The sequence below is a fragment of the Dipodomys spectabilis genome, unplaced genomic scaffold, assembly GCF_019054845.1.
Source record: "Dipodomys spectabilis isolate Male_0828 unplaced genomic scaffold, ASM1905484v1 ptg000363l, whole genome shotgun sequence".
NCBI classification, from domain to species: Eukaryota; Metazoa; Chordata; class Mammalia; order Rodentia; family Heteromyidae; genus Dipodomys; species Dipodomys spectabilis.
Genome location: NW_024871040.1, coordinates 67,642 through 82,744, shown reverse-complemented (window position 1 = coordinate 82,744; position 15,103 = coordinate 67,642).

Here is a 15,103-nt window from a genome sequence, read left to right as displayed (position 1 = left end):
CTGATTTACTTAATAGTTTATTAAGGATGAAAACAATATTAATTATATGGAGGCATAATAAATACCCAAGAACTGTTAGGAATGTAGTCTATATAACTGAATAATGGATAGACATCTCTGGAACACTATATATACATATATATATATATATATATATATATATATTAGCATACTACCATGTGCATGCCAATCTGTTCTTATTTTGTCAACCCCAGGGGCTCAATCTCAGGTCCTGGGAAATGCCTGTCAGCTCAATTTGTCCCAGGATGGCATGTTGACACTCAATCATTCATGAATTTGGCCCTGTAGGCCATGAGTTCACATGCCAGTACTCCCAAACAATGAATCGTGGAGTAAGAAGCAGATGGTGACACATGTTTCCTTTCCTGTGAAAGTCCTGCGTGTCAGGTATGAAGTGGAATACATATGCAGACCTATATCCTATGTAATCAATGTAATCAATATTCTCTGTGCCATAATAGTCAATAAAATAAATGGTTACTACATGAACAAAACAGAAGGTAAAATGAATACACTGAATGAAATATGGAGTAAATATATGTATGTAAATATAAACCATATATTTAAAGTGTACACAAATAGGATGTTTTCTAGTGGTGGGGATCGATTTCAGGCCTAAGGAACAGACTTGAATTTCTTGACTTCAAGAAAGCAAGCTTCCCCTTCCTACACAGTGCAACAGAGTTACCCAGACCGTGAGTTGCTATCCCACTCCTGGCAGAAAAAAATGGCATCTCTATGCTATGTGACAACCAATTCTTAGGTATTTCATTATTTCTCCTTTTAATGAATATAATTTTTAAATGCTTCATAAAGTATTGATTAAAATCAATCAGTATCCTAGAATATAATTGTATATAATTTTATCCTAGAATCATTCAAGAACTGCCCATTCAATCATGACATGCATCACATTCCATTGGTATTCATATGGATAAAAATGAGTTTCTAGGATCTCCTGCCATTTGGAGGTGGCAGGACCAGGATTCAAATTGTGGGCTCCAGCTCCCACCACTTAAACCTGAAGATAGGGAACTCACCGGTCTGTCCAACATCATCAGCAAGATCAATGATTAAGCAGGCACCATTGGCTCTCAGCAGTCCTCCATGATATTTACAAGGCTGTGAAAGGAGATTCATGGTCAAAATCACCCTAGGCTGGAAAGTACTTGAGACCCCTGTCCAATTTCAGTGTCAACAATGCCAGAAGTAGTGCCGTGTGGCTCCAGTGGTAGAGGGGTAGATTTGATCAAAACCAGCTCATCGACTATGCTTCAATCCTGAGTTCAATATCCAGGACTGGCAACAAACAGACATACACAACAATCTGTGCAGCCATCCGGCCGTCTGTTGGTTGACACCACTACCAGCAGTTGAGGAAGGTAGAGGTAACTGAGGGGTAAGCAAGAGTCTCGATGCGAATTTGGAGTACAATAGGAAATTGACGACCTAGTCAGTTAGTGGGAGACTAGAGCATTTCCCAGAGCCTGGGAATGTGGCCAGCCCATCTTTCCCATCCCAGCGCGCAGATGCCTGAAACAACAAGACTCTGAGACAGAGCTGCGGGCAACAAATTACTGCCAGAACACCAGAAGAATCCTCCCATCAGACCTTCAACATTCAAGAAAACAAAGAATACAAAAAAGGGAAGGATCCCAAAGAAAAACACCACTGGGGAGGGTGATTCAACACGGAGGGTCTGGCCAAAGGTGATGCCTACCACAGGCTTCCCCTGTCTTTGGACACAGTAACAGCCACCAGAGTCCAGAGTGTCAAGGGTGCCAATACCATAAAGGAGCTGCAGAGGTGCTACCAACATGTGGTGATTGCCCTGGATTGCAGCAAAGAAGAAACCAGGTGCTCTGTGCCAAGATCCAACCACTGAAGCAAGAAAAAAAAGACCTGCAGAATTGACAAGAGAAAGAGAAGGAGAAGGTAGCCCAAGTGCACAAAGCACCAAAAACAGAGCTAGACATCCACAAGCTACCCATCCAGAGGTTGGTTTTGGCAGAAAGTAATTTACAATCGGCACCAGCCCACATGCAGCTCACGGCCGGTGACAGAAATGGAGCATGAAGCTCTCACCAGCTGCCTACAGGCCACAGAGCAGTGCATGGGGGAGCTGGAGATGATGGCTTCTGTGGTTCCTACTTACAGAAGGAGACTGAAATGTTGTTCAAACAGCTGAATGATGTAACACTTCAGCTCAAGGAAAAGACCAGAAGCTTCTATGACCTGGAGCAAGTGAACACAGAGTTTTAGGAGAAGCTGGAAGCACTCTGGACATAGAGGAGCAACAGGAAGAACAGAATCTGCAAGTTCCAACAAGTGCTGCAGAAGCCTGATGTACTGAAGAGACTACAGCACAACCTGAGCTGAATGGTAACTTAGCAAATCTGGAGACAGACACCTTCTTGCAGAACCTGAGCATTGAGAGGTCCACGCAGGAGGAGGAGGCCTGATGGCTGACCGAGCAGGTAAACCAACTGACAGAGGAGAAGGAGTGAGGATTGAGGTAGGTGCTGCACCTAGAGAATAGCTGGGGGAACTGAGAACGAAGCTAGCAGAGCCATGGCACCCCGAGGGTCCATCTCAGGAGGAGCAGCAACTGCAGGCCCACGCCTACCACATGCAGATGGGGTTGAAAAACCTGGAGGAACAACTTCATATCTAGGTCCAGGAAAACCAGAGGCTTCGTCTCCAGATTGCAGAGCAGGAGGAGCAACTGGTAAGACTAGATGAGAAAACCAAGGATTGAGACCCCACCATGTGCATGTGTGTGCAACACACAGCTGGAGGAACAGCTGGCCATGCTGCGGGGCACTCTCCACAGGGTGAGCAGTGAGAAGGAAGATCTTACCAACATCCTGGACTCAGAGCAGCAGGTGAAGAAACATCCGCAGGAACAGCTGGGCTGCTGAGAGGAGAAGATAGAAGAATGGAAAGAGTGTCTGAGAGAGAGAGCCAAGCAGCTCAGGAGCTGCAGGAGCAGCAGGAACAGTCCCTGGCCCAGCTGCAGGAGCTCAGAGCCACCTGTCAGCAGCACATCACTTCCAATGAGCAGCTGTGCTCCAAGTAGCAGGTCCTATAGTAGCACCTGCAGAAGCAGACCCAGCTGTTGGAGCAGCTGAAACAAGTGCAGGGTCCGACCAAATGGAGGGACTAGGTGGTGCCCCCAAAGTGGCAGGAGTGTTTCAAGTGCCTGGAAATGACCAGTCTACAGGAGGAGCACCTGCAGTCCCAGCTGAGCTTCCTGGCTTTCTCTGGGGAAGGGGAAGCTGTGAACCCTGGAGAAGCAAAAGCTGAGGAAGCGACTCTCCTCGATGTGCCCATGGCAGAGGATGGAGATGTCCCCTAACCTGAGAGGGATGTGGCACTGTTAGCACTCTCAGAGGATGAGATCCACAGGAGGAAACTCCTGCCGGACTGCTGCAGGCACTCCCCCTCCCCCGGACAGCTCAGTGCCAGATAGAGCCGGAGCCACAGGTCCCCTGCCCCGTGAGCTGCCACCACAACATGTGAGATTATGGGAAGTGGGACATGTGGGCATCCGAGAAGAAAATCTGCTTCATCCACAATCTCCTGATGAGGTGGACTTCCAGAGTCCGGCAGATGAGCTCCACCATCGATGCAACCAGCTGTCGGCACATATCCGCACCGTATAGGAATCCATCCTGGCATGGAAAGGACAGTTGTTCATTCTGGATCAGCTGTGTCAGGAGAAATCCAAGTGCATGTGCCAGCTGTCCCAGGAGAAGATGAAGAGTAGATAGCTGCAAGAGCTGCTGTCACTCCTACACGGGGCTCCAGATGCCGACACAGGCTGAGCTCTCCACCAGTGCAGCTGCTTCAGAGGCCTCAGGCTCCTGGGTGGGCAAAATGAGGGAGGCACAGAAAAGTTTTGAAGAATTGCAACTTCAGGATAGTGTGGAAACTGCAAGAGGAAAGATCAGGGTTCCCTGCCCCGTACAGGACTCCCCCACAGAGCATGTCCTGCTGCAACTCCCCACATCCAGAACTGCCCACAGCTGGTGCACTCAGGCATGCAGTACTCTGTCCCTTTTTTTCTGTAGACTGATGGGGATGATGACTCCCTTTGTGACATACTGAATCCCAAAATCCTCAGCAGCCACCAGAACTAGGAGGCTAGGTGGGCTTTTCTAGGCCTCCATCTGCCTGGTGATAAGAAGGGTAAACTGCGGGCCAAGTAGAGCAGAGGCTGCTGGGAGGAAGCCCAAATTCCAGGGACATCTAATGGCCCATTGGTGGCCAGGGAAGATGCCCATGTTATGCTTATCACAAAGAATAAATTGTTTCCAAAGGGAAAATAAAGCCTCCACATAGATTTGTCTTCAAGTTATGGGGCTTGAACTCAGGGCCTGGCCACTGCCCTTGAGCTCTATTTGATCAAGACTGGTGGTCTACAGGTTGAGTCCCACCTCCCCTTCCAGCTTTTTCTTTGTGAAATCGAACCCAGGGCTTCAGGCTTGCTAGGCGACCACTCTATCACTGAGCCACATTCTCAGCTAGGATGATATCTTCACACACACACACACACACACACACACACACACACACACACACACACACACACACACGCCAAACCCATATGGCCAATCCTCAGATAAATAGGAATTAGGGGCTAAGATGAATATGAAGCACAAGTCTGGTTCACAGTGAAACACTTCCCTGCCTCCTCTTCGACATCCTTATTTAAAGTTTCTCTTTTACTATTGAGGGATGAGAGAGGGAGAGGGAGGTCTGAGAGAAGAACACCAAGAACAGTGGCCCCCTGAGTCCCACAGCCTCCCCCACACAAGTGGTCCTACAGATTCCCATCTTACCTGACTCAATATTGTGTCTACACTGTCTCCCTACCCCTGCAAGGCTCAGAATGAAATAAATGTCAGCCCTGGCCTCAGCCCACACCCAGAATAGAAGCTCCTAGTTCCAGACTGACTTCCACCTCTGACTTCCCAGAATTAGACTGGACCCACCACTCACCACTGTGTTGGTGTCAATGATCTCATGGATGGATTTCAGGAAGAAGGTCTATGGCAAAGAGCAGAAGCAGTAGTGTAAGCAGGGAGGAAGGAGCCGGAGCAATTGGTCTGGGATCTTCCTCCTTGAATCCTTCCCGTCAAGCCAGAGCCATCCTGATGCAAAGCATGGCCAAGGCCAGGGGATGGACAAGATAGAGGAGCATGGGACTAAAGGAGGTACTGCTTTATCTTGGCGCACTTGAAATTTCCCATATATGGCCCATGCCAATCCCAAAGACAACATGCAATGCCTCTCCTTGTTGTTGTTGTCCATGAGCACTGTCCCTGAGCTCTTTTTCTCAAGGCTTGCACTCTACCACCTGAGCCACCAGGACACTTATGATTTTCTGATGGTTCTTCGAGGATAAGAGTCTCACACACTTTCCTGCCCAAGCTGACTTGGAAGCCAGATCTCACCTTCCTGAGTAGCTAGAATGACAGGCGTGAGCCACCAGTGCCCAGCATGTGATGCCTTTTTAAAGGATCTTGGCGAGTCTGTAAAAGGAACCCCAAAGGGTCTGGATAGACCATGACCCAATCAAGGAGCTGGGATAGGGGAAGGCTGATGTTATAGCCATTCTGTTCCCCAAAATTATAGATGTCAGGTGGTGTTGGATGCATCAAACTCCTAGGCCAACAACCACCAGACTTAGTGGGGAAAAAGGTAGAGAATACCGAAAGGTTACAGAGTAGAAATATCTGATTTGGCATGTGTATGGGGTGTGTGTGTGTGTGTGTGTGTGTGTGTGTGTGTGTGTGTGTGTGTGTGTTTACCAAGGCTTGAAAAGCCTAGGTGATAACCTTTAGCATGTTTGCACAAGTTTGGTGCTCGAACATTTGAATTATAGTATTTCTTCTTCCCAGCTTTTTGGTGATTCTTTGGAGATAAGAGTATGCCCAGGCTAGCTTTGAATCTTGATTGATCCTCCAGTGTCAGCCTTGAGTAGCTAGGATTATAGGCATGAGCCACTGGCATGCAGCTGCACGGATGGCTTTTCATACTTTCTGTTCTAACAGCTGTCTACTTGCCCTGGCCTAGTTCTCTGACCTCTACATCAGCTTCCAGCAGCCCCCTGACTGTGTGGAAAACATAATGTTCAAACCTGTCAGTGCATCCTATTTCTTTGTCCTCAGGGGTGAGTATGTTTCCTCTGAAGTCCGGAGGGTTAGGGGAAGGGGAAGGAGGGATAGCTGTAGATGGGTTCTTGGCTAGGAAATAGGTATTCTGTTTTATCCAAGAAGGAAAGTGTGCCCAGATGCTAATGCTCATGCTCTCATATTTCTAGCTCCCTTAGCAGGCTGAGATCAGAGGACTGACATTCAGATGCAACCCAACAAGGTATGTTTGTGAGACTTTCCTCTCCCAAGAACCACCTGAAAGCTGGAAGAAAAGCTGTGGTAGAGTGCTATCCTTGAATGAAAAAACTGAGAGACAGAGCACGGGCCCTGAATTCAAGCCCTACTACCAAGATGCACTCATGCACACGCACGTGCATGCACACACACACACACACACACACACACACACAAACACACAGAGGAAGGTCGTAATGATAAGCTGAACTAGAACTGGGGGCAGTCCTGAGGCATGATCATAGTAAACTCTCAAGCTACATCAGTTGTTGGGCTTCTTGGGCCTTAGAGTCTGGCCTATGGCAGTAAATTCCATGGAACCTGTCCCTCCATTCCAGCACGGGGCCATAGAACCAAGGGAAGGACACTACGAATGTCCCTATGTAGTTGGCCCATGATTGCAGACCTTCATCTGCCCCTGAGCTCTGGTGAGTTAAGCAGGTCTCTGAGCCCCTGGGACTCCTGGTTTATAGTGATTGTTACAAGCAGCAGCCAGCCTGCTTTGGATTACTCAGCATACTAGTCTCTCATAAGCCCTACTCAAAACCTGCCCAAGGTGTGCCTGACAAATTCACGTTCTTGTGATTCCCTTGTGAGCCGGCATTAAGTAGTCTACCCCTTCTGGCCCAGAACCGTGGTCTGAGACGTTGATTTAGTGCTCAGATCCACACTGCACTCATGACAGATGCTCTTCTGATGACCCGGCCGATGACCTCCATGCCACAAAACTTTATCCTTATCTTGTATTGTGTCCCGCTCTGTAGGCAAAGGCCTTCAAGGAGGCTGCTCTCAAGACTTGTAGGACACATAGACATTGGAAGACCATCAGGAGCCCACTGGAAAGTTCTCTGCCTAGAGCCACAGCATGAGGTCAAAGCAGGCCAGGTATTGGTCATTGGGCTCTAACTCTGGGCCTGGGCACCGTCTCTCAGCTCTTCAGCTTAGCACTTCAGCCACATCACCACTTCTGGTTTTCTGGTGGATCATTGGAGATCAGAGTCTCCTGGACATTCTTGCCCAGGCTGGATTTGCATGGCAATCCTCACATCTCAGCCTCCTGAGGAGCTAGGAGGGCCAGCATAAGCCACCCATGCCTGGCTGATCTGGCCTTTCACCACAGTGGACTAAGAACTCTTGAAAGCTTTTCTTTGTTGTTAGGTGCCAGTACTGGGGCCTGAACTCAGGGTCTGACCTGTAGTCTCTTAACGTTTTCTCTCAATGTGGACATTCTACCACTTGAGCCACAGCTCCCTTTCTGGCTTTTGTTAGTTCATGGGCAAGAAAGTCTCACTAACTTTTCTCCCATGAGATGGCTTTGACCCATGATCTCTGAACTCAGTCTCCTGAGTAGCTAGGATTTACAGGGGTGAGCCACTGGTGGGATTGATCTAGAAGCTTTTCTTAAGCAAGAGTTCTTCCCTGCATTTGCCCTGACTCCTCCATGCAAAGAGGGCCTGAGGGTCAGGAGCTGTGAAAAATAGGCTTCCAGCCACAGAAATTGGCTGGGGTCTTTGGTGAAAAGTCAAGCTAATCTTTCCCTGGACCTCATTCTGGGACCCCACCCTCTGCCCTACCTGTGACTCAAGTACAAAACTTGACACAGGCTTCAGTGTTCTGCCAGACTTGTCTGAAGCCACAGAACCTTCATCCCATCCACACCACCTGCTCTACACCACACCTCAGGACCTTGGCCCATGCTGTACCTTGTGCCTGAGGCTCTCTGTTCTGTTCCATAACATAGAACTCCTGTGGAATTTTGGCACTGATTATACCACTTCCTGGAGCAAGTCTTTCCTTCCCTCCTCCCTCTTTTTTTAAATACTGAGTTTCTAGAGGTGGAATTTGTGCAGGCTGACTGTCAAATTCTCTATCTTGGTATGTGTATTTGTGTATATGTGTGTGAGTGTGTGTATGGCATGTGCGTGTGTGCATGTGCCAGTCTTGATGTTTGAATTCAGGGCCTGGACACTATCCCTAATCTTTTGTGCTCAAGACTAGCACTCTACTACTTCAACCACAGCTCTACTTCTGGATTTTTGGAGTTTAATTGGAGAAAAGAGTCTCATATAGACTTTCCTGCTTGCATTTGGGATCTCAGATCTCAGTCTCATGAGTAGCTAAGGTTACAGGGGTGAGCCAACAGCACCTGCCCTCTACCCCTCTACCTGTTACCCATAACCTCGGCCCTCTTCTAAGTCCCAGTAGAAAATGTCTCACCATGCTCACCTTTTTTTTTTTCTTTTTGGCCAGGTCTGGGCATGTGCCTGAGCTTCTTTTGCTCAAGGTTAGAACTTTTATTGCTTAAGCCACAGTGTCAATTTTGGTTTTTCTGTTTCTGTGGTAGGGAGGAATCAAACCAGGGCTTCATGTGTGCTAAGTAAGCACTCTACCAGTAAGCCACATTTGAAGCCCAAGGCTTACTTCTAATGGGAGTTATGACGGTGGGATTTATTGGATTACTCCTTTTGGCACAGAAATGTCTGGTTATTTTCTATCTTTCCCAGGATTTGGGACCAGCCTGAGACTCGGCAATGAGGAATGATGAATGAGTGATGGCCACCAGGCCCCAGAAACCTAGGCTCACATCCTACAGAGGGATAGAAGATATGGAGCTACAACCTTTGACAACTCCTACAGCCTAAGAATTGTGCTTTCCCATGATAATTGCCAGGACATCATTCACCCGTTGTACACATCAGTTGCACACACCAACCCAGGCAACGCCTTCCTGACTTCAGTTCTTAAACTGTAGTGAAGGATGCTTGTTCAAGCTGCCTGCTCAGACTTACTATTCTCTGAGGGCTTGTTGCAGCTTGCCCAGTTGGGGGGCTGGGCATAGGCAACCTGCTGAATGCCCATCATCCAGACCCTGTCACTGAGCCCTTTTGCTCAAGGATAGTGCTCTGCAACTTGAGCCACGAGGCCACTCAGGTTTTTTTGTTATTATTTTGTTTTGATTTCCTGTGATCTCTTAAGAAATATGAATATCGTTGTCTTTCCTACCCAGGCTGAATTCAAATTGGCATCTCAGCCTCCTGAGCTGCTAGGATTACAGGCAAGAGCCACTGACACCTGGCTTCCTTTTCTTCTTGTTGTTCATATTTTTTGCGAGAATCTGAAATCTTCAAGGTGTCATTCCAATGGTTTGCATTCGAAGTAAACGTCCCAGGCCTGGAATTGGAATGCTAGGATGGCCACCCACAAATGGAGGGAGATCCTGACTAACTCATTCCTATTCATGTGAATGCTAATGGAAAGTTATAAAAGAAATAATTAAATTTGAAGTTAATTCATAACTCTATTTTAGAATGCCACACAAAAATTATTGAATTTATATCTTCCATTCTAGCAACATGGTTTGATTAAGGATATTGACTGATTTTTTTATTAATGATTTTATAAGTATTAGATGATGATACTTCATTAAATGGAAGCATAATTTAATAACTAATAATTTGTAAAAATATATAATTTAATAATATCCTCACATTTCCTCTGTTATATATATATATGTATGTATATATATTATATATATAAATATAAATAAATAAATATATATATATATATGGCACTACTGTGGCTTGATCACAGGTCCTCAGAACTTCCTGGCAGCTCAGTTTTCTGGAGGCTGGTTGGCTAAGACTGTGACGCCTTTTATGGATTGGGCATTGTAGGCTGTGAGTTGAAATCCCAGCATGGCCAATAATGTATTCATGGAGTAAGAAGCCAATTTTGACACATTTTTTTCCTTCTCTGTTAAAGTCCTGGGTCTCAGTACATGTAATATGATGTAATAAAATAAATGTTTTATGTGTAATAATACTAAATAAATAAGGGTAATAAATGTCATATGGAATAAACCCATGTATGTAAATAGATCTCATATATAAGTATTATTGTTTCCAGAACTGGGACTTCAGTTCAGGCCCTTGGAACTTTTCTGAACTTCTTTTCTTGAAGGACGGTGATCTTCCTCTTCACCCACAGTGCCACAGAGTTACCCAGACCCTGAGTTTAAATGCCTGGCTTGCCAGTAAAATGGTGCAAATTCCAAGCCAGGGCCTTATTATTATTATTGTTATTGTTATTGTTATCAGTATTATTATTATTTGGTTTTAGCCCAAGCACCGGGCTTGAACTCAAGTCTTGGCATCTCTACCAAAGCAGATCCTGGGATCCTAGCTCCTGAGTTAAAATCTCAGGGCTTGCAAAAATAAATAAAAAGGAAAAGGATAAAACTGAGAAGTTCAATCAGGTGGTTTTACTTTTTTTTGTCCTTTGTATTGTACCATCCTGGGTCTAAATACAATGCCCAGACAATGCACATGACCTTACAATGCTGATGTTTGGCTGGCTATTAGGGAAGCCAAGCCGAAATCAGCAACTTAGGCCTGAAAGTTGAATCCCGGGACTCCCACTAATGAATGGCTGGCGGGAGATTCTAAGAAATGCTTTCCATGATGGGAAGGTGGCTCAGTTGTAGAGCGATTGCCTTGCATACTAGAGGCCCTGGGTTCGATTCCTCAGCACCACATTAGCAAAAAGAAAAAAGCCGGAAGTGGCTCTGTGGCTCAAGTGGTAGAGCGCTAGCCTTGAGCTGAAGAGCTGAGAGACAGCCCCCAGGCCCAGAGTTCAGGCCCCACGACCGGACCCCCCAAAAAAAATTTAAAAAATTAAAATTAAAAATAAACGTTTTCTAATAGGTATCTGTACAAATAGAATGTTGTAAAAGTAACAATTACATAAGTAGTGTACGATTATATTATAAAATTATACACAACAATTACACTACATTGATTAATTTTCAATTGATACATTATTATGTATTCAATCATGATACTTAAGAAAGGAAGGAATAATTTAATTGGCAATACTTGGTAGAAATATATATGCAATTTCATAATTTACAGACATCTCTCGTTAAATATATCTACACCTATCTATCTATCTATCTATCTATCTATCTATCTATCTATCTATCTATCTATCTATCTATTTATCTGTCTGTCTATATACCAATCTATACATTTATCTGTTTATACACTTGTCACTACTGGGGCTCAGTGGTAGAGTGCTCGCCTAGTAAGTACGAAGCCCTTGGTTCAATTCCTCACTACCATGTGCATAGAAAAATCCAGAAGTTGTGCTGTAGCTCAAACACTAGCTTTGAGCATAAAGGCTTAGGGACTGTGTCTAGACCCTTACTCAAGACCCAGGACTGACACCAAAACAAAAAAAAGGAAAAGATAGAATGTTCTGACTGCAACTATATAAGGATAGGGCTGCAAATACCTCATCACAGAGCAAGCTGGGAGTCTAGTGCTGACATTTGCCATCTAGCATGAATTAGCCAGAGGTAAGCCGCTGCTACCCAGTTCCAAGGATTAGATGCTGCTGGCTTGCTTACCCTGTCATCCAAGATTCTCGGAGGCTGAGATCTGACACTGGTGCGTTTAAAACCCAGCCCTGGCAGAAAGTCTGCGAAACTCTGAGCTGTGGCTTAAAGTGGTAGAGTTCTAGCCTGATCAAAAGACCTTAGGACAGTACCCCCAACATTTCAGTGCAATCCCCGTGGCTGACTCCCCCCCCCAAAAAAAACTCACCCCTCTAAAATCTAAATTTGGACTGTTTGTGGCATGTCTCTGAAAGAATGGTGATACTGATGAAAGCACCCTAATTCTAATGACATTTTGTGGGTTCCAGCTATGTGATGAGTCTTTCATGAGTTGTGTGCTGAGTCCTTCATGGGGTGCATTTTTTTCATTTTTTCATCTGGTTCTTATAAGAGCTCCACAAGTAAGATGATTGTGCAGATGAGAAACTTGTGGCTCAGATAGGTCCTCATGTGAGGGCCAAAATTATGTATGTACCTACCTAGTGAGTTGTCTCCTGCAGACAATTGTTTTGGTTTATGTTTCTTGATTATGAACCTTGAACTCAGGGCCTAGCCACTGACACTTACCAGTGGGGATCATGGATAGCGCCCTACCATGTGGAGCCAAGGACCCCCTTGCAACAGAGTGTTACAGTCTAGGCATGTAGTAGCTGAGGTCTGTCATCCTGCCTACTCAGGAAGCTGAGATAAATGATCTGGGTTCAAAACTATACCAGACACAAAAGGTCCCATGAGACTATTATCTCATATTCACCACTTAGAAACTTGAAGTGGAAGCTAGTCGCTGCTGACTTGTGCCTGTCATCCTAGGTACTCAGGACGCTGAGAGCTGAGGATCACGGTCCAAAGTCAGCCTGGGCAAGAAATTCCTTGAAACTCTTCTCTCCAGTGACCCACCAAAAACCTCAAGGGGTGCTGTTGCTCAAGTGGTAGAGCTATTGGCTTTAGCTAAAGAGCTCAAGGACAGCACCCAGGCCTAGACTTAAATTCCTCCAACTTCCAACAAAAGAAAGAAAGAAACCTGAAGTAGAATGCTGGGAATGTGTCTTAGGAGTAGAGTGCTTTGCATGTATGAATCCCTGGGTTTGATTCCTTAGTATTACATCACTAGAAAAAAGCCTGAAGTGGATGTGTGCCTCAAGTGGTAGAGTGCTATCCTTGTACAGGAGAAACTCAGGTACAGTGTTCAGGTCCTGAGTTGAAGCTCCAGGACAAGTATATGAACACACATACATGCACACACACAGATACCAGAAGTGAAGCTGTGACACCAAATGATAAAGAACTGAGCTTCTGCTCTGCACTCACAGTCAGTACCCAGGTCCTGTGTTCAACACAGCCACCCAGGGCCCAACTAGGAGAGGTCAAAGTTTCAAAATCTGATGAGTTTCACCAGCCCTAGATGACAGGAAGCATAGTGAAATTACACATGTGCTTCGATTTAGCAAGCTTCTGGAAACCCAGGGGGGCATCATTGCCAATAATGAATCATTTCATTAGGTTCAGTGCCACGGACCTGCTCTGCCAGGATGATGGACGACACCTCGTGGAGGTAACTGGAGCAGGTGGGGAAATGGCAAACAGACAACTCACACACAAGAGGAGTGAAAGCTAGTTGTGATTTATTGCAGAGGATAACAAGTTTTTATAGAATAAGGTCTCCATGAGAAAGGGCAAAAGGTTACACAATCTTACTGCAAGGCTTCGTTCTTGGGTGGTCACCAGCTGGTAGCCTGATCTTGTTTTTTGGATGACGAACTATGACCATAGGCAATTGTTCCAGGCTTTGCCTCTATTTTTAAGAAATACAATTGGTTTCGAGATGTTTATCACCTATTAACCATTAACCAGAGCATATATGCAAGGTGGTGGACAGTAAGGCATGAACTCTAGTACGTTATTGTTACTTTTGTTTAGTTTTGTACTTTATGGGTTTCAAATCTTTTGTAAGCAATTGTGTTTCTTTGCCATTCTTTAGAGGGTCCCCAATTTGTGGCCAAAAATCATGATATTCAGTATACTTAGTTAAATCTGGCCATATATCAAATTTAGGCTCATAGTGTCTTCTCTGTAACCCTTTCACATAATCGTTTACTCTTCTCCATAGAGGCCTTCACTGTCTCATAAGATCTTTCTTGCTCCTTCTTTGATAGTAAGCACCAAGGAGGCCTAGATCTAGCAAGTCTCTCAGTAAATGGAAGAGAGTAATAGGAAGTTCTTTCTCCTAAGTAGTTTACCCAACGGTTGCCATCCTTATCATACACACCTGTAAAAGGCTATGGATCTGGGGGAAGTCTTTGGGGTCCTCTAGATAATGGAGGATCCCACCATTTTCCTCTGATAAGCCATTGCCACCTTCCATCTACCAACCTTTTAGGAATCTTATTTAGCTTTTGGTCTAAATATCCCTCTACATCTTTCTTATCTACAGGATATCTATATGGGTCTATTGCATATGCTTCAGGATTAAAGGGAAGTCTCCAATAGCCATACACTCTTTCTGCTCTAGCCGTGCCTACAGCTTCTTGTAAATTTCTTACAAACAATTCCTTCTGCTGAAGTGATGTCATGAAACCCCCAATACTTTTATATTTACTTATGACTTGTCTACTAGCCTCCATAAGAGGGGCTTTCAGGGTAGCACTTAACTCTGGTGAGTTAGTCATATTCTCAGGACACTTATCAGATGTTGGAGTGTTCAACACTTCCAAGAAATAGCCCTGAATAAGGGAGCGTTGAGCATGAGTAAGTAGAACAAGCAGCAGGAGCAGTAAAAGATTAATGTGCACTCCTATACAGCGAAGAAAAGAAAAACAGGAACAGGAACACATCTTTCCCAGGGGCTTGCCAGCCTTTCCAGGAGGTAGGCTTCTTTGAAGCCCCATTCTCTGAGGTAGACTTCTGTGAAGTCCCATTCTCAGATCTGATAGCAGTTGTTCCATGCTAAGCAGACTCCACTGGAGTAGATGTGGAAGTTCAGCTCCTTAGTTGTCTGCCAGAAGGACCCTTGAATTAATTGTAGCTGGTTATTTCAGCACTGGAACATAGTCTAACAAAGACAGGCTAAGTGCAGGGAACTTGGCCACGGGAGGTGCACAAATGAAGTCTTCCTGTTACAACAGAGCTCTCGGCAGAGAGATAGCTTGAGGTACATAGAGGCCTTTTTCTCCTGACCTTCAGAGCCCACCCACACTCTTCACTAATTGTCCTAGAAGGAGTTTTTTTTATCACTCAGCTGTACAGGATTGAGGCCTGTTCCAACAATGAGGAAGACTTCTTCCAGCAGTCACCG